Here is a 5118-nt window from a genome sequence, read left to right as displayed (position 1 = left end):
GAAGTGCGTTCTGGCTACTAGGTACGACATATATATATATATATATATATATATATATATATATATATATATATATATATATATATATATATATATATATATATATCGGACAATTAGGAAAAAAAAAAAAATTTAAATTATTTTACCTTGTACCTAGATCCACCAGGCCTGTTTGGTCTATGTTTCAGTACTTGAGAAATCTGGAAGGTCACATCCTCCTCCTCAACTTGTGGATGTGCGTTGATAGATGATTCTGTAAAATTAAGTTATTTATATAATAATAAATTCAGTATAACAATAATATTCTGTAAAACTAAAAGTAATTTATACATCAATCAGATAAAACTCTCCAGAGATGGTGATACACAACATATAAAGGACAAGCTTCAGAACAAAATATGCATTTAGGAATAAGGTTTTGTACATGTAGGTAGCACATGAGAAAATAAGTGGAAGGTGATCAAGTTTATATTAACATGTTAATGGCTTTGTTAAGGCTTTGCAAGAATGAAAAAATATTAATAATATAATATCACCTACCAATTAATTGTACATCATTTATAAGTCAATTATTTGCATTATTATTATTCAATACTAATGATATAAAAATGCATTTTGTAATCTACTATTTATGCAAGTATTAAGCACAGGATCATGAAATAAACTGCACAATACTGTAATGGATAAACCAATTAAGTTTACATTTTCCTATAGCTAAGTCAGTCAGTTCTATTAGCAGCAGAGAACAATTATGCCCAACCTCTATTAAATGAAACAATCTTAAGAGCAAGTGATAGAAATATAATCATTTATGCTTGGGAAAATATTATGGAATGGTTCCAAATATGAAAAATATTAAGTTTTTTGGTTAAAATTTTTTAATTTAAAATTTAAATTTTTAAGTGAATTTTAAACTTTAAAAAAATTATTTAATTTTTTGGTTACTTACTTAAAATAACATTATATAGTTCTTGTTTTTGTAGAAATGCCAATTTCTTCTTTTGCCCTTCCAGACTTCCAAAGCATCACCTAAAAGCAACAACAAAAATATAGTACACTGACGAATTTTGAATATATATATATATATATATATATATATATATATATATATATATATATATATATATATATATATATATATATATATGTATGCCATATACATATATATGCTATGTTGTATGCTACAACTTGGCTGATAATAAAGCCATTCACAACTGCAGGCCTAATAAAAAAAGGAGGTGGCATAGCAATATCTTACAAAGATACCTTCATCTGCAATAGTGTCATTAGTAATAGAGACGACTATTGTGAATATACCTTTGCCAAGTTCTCCAGTAAATCCCTTAAATCCTCCTTGAACAAGAGGGTTTTTACTTGATCGAACCATATTCTTAACCTGCTGCAGGTAATTTTCAAATGGAAATGCTGAACATCTGTCCAAACTACCAAACTCTTTGGCATCAGAGGATATGTGTGTTAGGCAGTGTACATTGTACACTAAAAAATCCTTACCATACAGCTCACGAGCCTTTAACACAAAGTACAGCAAAAGATCATGTGCATATTGGCTGTAATTTAACTGAATCAATTTAGGTGATACAAGAATAGAAATGGCTACACTCAGAGTCAGGAAATGGTCATACAATTCTTTGGGTAAGATTCCCTTCAGTACAATCTTACCGGTGTAGAGAAGGAGTTGCCTGTATTCAGTCGCTTTCCATCTATCAACCTCTGAAAGACTTCGAGGTTTACCTGTTCTTTTAGGCGTCGCTTTTTGGCCCGTGACATACGCTGCCATCTTGTGTGGTATTCTCTTCTTCTTTCTATAATGTGTGCATACATTCTGAAGGAGAAAGGCCAAGTGCTACATTACCAATTACTATTACAAGATTATTAGTAAAGTATTGTACTGCAAAAAGCAAATAAAATGGGGTAAACTAAACTTTGAAAACAAATAATAATTAAAACAGGTAAATTAGTAAAATAACAAAGGCTTAAGCAGACATGACTCTGCTTAAGCCATGTAAAGCAGACAGATAAGATGGCAATATATAAGGGGAAAAAATTAAAAAGCTAGGATATAAAACTAATTGAGATCAAAAGCATAAATTACTAAAGTAGGGGAAAAAATAACAAATGACTTCATAAAAAAATTATCCAATTGCCAACAGCAACTTGGTAGTACGAGTCTAAGTCTAAGAAACAAAAAAAATTTAAATGCTGTTATCTGCAATGAAACAATACATACTATTGCACGTACCGAAACATTGATGAATGTAAAAAATAGAGAACTATTTGCTGAATGTCCCATAAATGGATTTAAACTATTTTACACAAAGAGGGGGGAGAAGCCATGTATGTTAGGGAATATTTGAAATGTAGTCTCGAAAAGTACACAACTGTGATAGGAAAATTAGGTCACATGGAGGAGTGGGTCTGTATACTATGGAAGACCTTGTATGCTCGGAGCTCCTTAACATTACAAATGAGGTGGTAGAGGTATTGGGATTAAAAATAGAGAAAATAAATTTAGTGATTATTCTAATATACAAACCGCCAGATGCAACGGCCGAGGAATTCACAGAACAGATAAACAAAATGGAGAACTCGATACCTCATATTATCTTCCTAGGTGACTTCAACTTGCCTAGTCTAAGATGGAGAATAGCAAACAATAATATTATACCAGGAAATTTATCGAGACCTACCCACTCAGCTTCCTGGCAATACGTTAGTAATGAATAAATATGATATATTTACTCATTATAATGTTGGTGCTGAATGTACAACACGAAAAAACATAATTTTAATCTGAAAAAGGATCTTTTTATAAAGAAATTGGACGAAAATAAAGAGCTGGTGACGCCAAATCAAGTCGACGATCCAAGCGTCGGTTAGGTTAAGTTAGGTCAACCTAACCTATTATATTTATTCATTACTAACGTATTGCCAGGAAGCTTTGTGAAGCTTGTGTAGCTTGTGGTAATTAGACGGACCCTCATTTTAACAGAAACTTGGCTAAGTAAAGACTATACCCAACTCTACAACTTAGCTGGTTATAAAGGCATTCATAATTGCAGGCCTAGTAAAAAAGGAGGTGTTATACCAAAACAGATGCAGAACTAGGAAACAGGATTTCTTCAACAGAAATTTTGAAATTGTTCACAATTTTTGTTACACCAAAGTTGGAGTATGCAGCAGTTGTATGGTGTGCCCATATCTTAGAAAGCATATCAACAAACTGGAAACGGTGCAGAGACATGCCACTAAGTGGCATTAACTAAATGCCATTAAATATGCCAAATATACCAAATATACTACATAAATATACATACTACACATGCACAATAATTGTCCTGGGACCTCTGATATTCATAATATAATATATTATATATATATATATATATATATATATATATATATATATATATATATATATATATATATATAATGTATATATAGGGCCATCAACACACCTCCAGCTAGGGCTACCAACACACCTCCAGGGCCATCAACACAACACCACCATCAACACACCTCCAGGGCCATCAACACAACACCACCATCAACACACCTCCAGGGCCATCAACACAACACCACCATCAACACACCTCCAGGGCCATCAACACAACACCACCATCAACACACCTCCAGGGCCATCAACACAACACCACCATCAACACACCTCCAGGGCCATCAACACAACACCACCATCAACACACCTCCAGGGCCATCAACACAACACCACCATCAACACACCTCCAGGGCCATCAACACAACACCACCATCAACACACCTCCAGGGCCATCAACACAACACCACCATCAACACACCTCCAGGGCCATCAACACAACACCACCATCAACACACCTCCAGGGCCATCAACACAACACCACCATCAACACACCTCCAGGGCCATCAACACAACACCACCATCAACACACCTCCAGGGCCATCAACACAACACCACCATCAACACACCTCCAGGGCCATCAACACAACACCACCATCAACACACCTCCAGGGCCATCAACACAACACCACCATCAACACACCTCCAGGGCCATCAACACAACACCACCATCAACACACCATCCAGCCAGGGCCATCAACACGCCTCCAGGCCATCAACACGCCTCCAGGGCCATCAACACACCATCCAGCCTACCACCACAAGCTTATATATATACTACACATGTCTAAGAGCAAATAAAAGAAAACAGTTACCTTAACTATTGAAGATGCAGCAGGATTTTGTGGATAAGCCAGCAGCAGTCCCTCTCGACACGGTTTTAAAATGGCGGCGACTACCACAACATGCAACGAGCCTAAAGAATGTCCAGCGCTAGCATTATCTAAACGCTATTATATATTATCAAGCAATACGGAAATCTAAAATAAAAAAAATGATACAAATAATTGTATTAAATATTTATTTGCAATTACAATACCTCGGGAATATATTTTTGCGTTAGCAAAACATATTAAGTTCGTATTTAGTTTAACTCATTTAAATTCTTTACAAATAATAACCTGATTTTACCTGATGGCCATTAACATTAATGTTTTATGTTGATACATTTCATACCCTTATTATTTCAATATCTTTCTTTATTATGCACCCCATACCCATCCCGTGGGCGGTGGTGTAAAGGATTACAGAGGCACATAATGGGTTCAGGAACTGAACTCTCTAGTTTGTTTAGCTAAGCAAATAACAATTTTTGACGCTAGTTACAAAATTATTAATGTTATATATACATGTACACACTCTCATACATACATGTACATATATATATATATACGTATACATATATACATACACATGCATATTTATAATCACCCACACAAATACACACATCAATAATCTCTGTGTCACTTATTTTATACATGTTCTTGTAGAACATTCTATTGCGAACACATTGGGCGCTGCCCAATAAACTCGCCCCTCGGGGCAAAATTATTTTTTTTTTTTTAATCTTGGTGGAACATAAAATGGCCGCCTGTGTTTATGCTGTCGTCAGATGGCGCTGTGACGTCACAGATGAGGGAAGCACGTACTGCGCATTAATGCCTCGATCCCTCGTTATTTATTTATTTTATTTATTTATATATATA

General features: G+C 34.7%; 1 long non-coding RNA gene across 1 annotated transcript in view; it reads right to left on the bottom strand.

The window, feature by feature from the left end:
* LOC138361566 (uncharacterized) overlaps positions 1-4303 on the bottom strand; it is a 7920-nt gene extending 3617 nt beyond the window's left edge. Inside the window, exons 1-4 of the long non-coding RNA XR_011227031.1 lie at positions 4228-4303; positions 1681-1843; positions 950-1029; positions 147-253 (exon numbers count right to left, since the gene is read on the bottom strand). This is a non-coding gene — a long non-coding RNA (uncharacterized lncRNA). The remainder of the gene's footprint in view (positions 1-146; positions 254-949; positions 1030-1680; positions 1844-4227) is intronic.
* Positions 4304-5118: the final 815 nt, after the last annotated feature.

This window comes from Procambarus clarkii, unplaced genomic scaffold, assembly GCF_040958095.1.
Source record: "Procambarus clarkii isolate CNS0578487 unplaced genomic scaffold, FALCON_Pclarkii_2.0 HiC_scaffold_485, whole genome shotgun sequence".
NCBI lineage: Eukaryota > Metazoa > Arthropoda > Malacostraca > Decapoda > Cambaridae > Procambarus > Procambarus clarkii.
The sequence above is the reverse complement of the archived record's forward strand: the minus strand, read 5'-3'. Positions and strand labels throughout refer to the sequence as shown.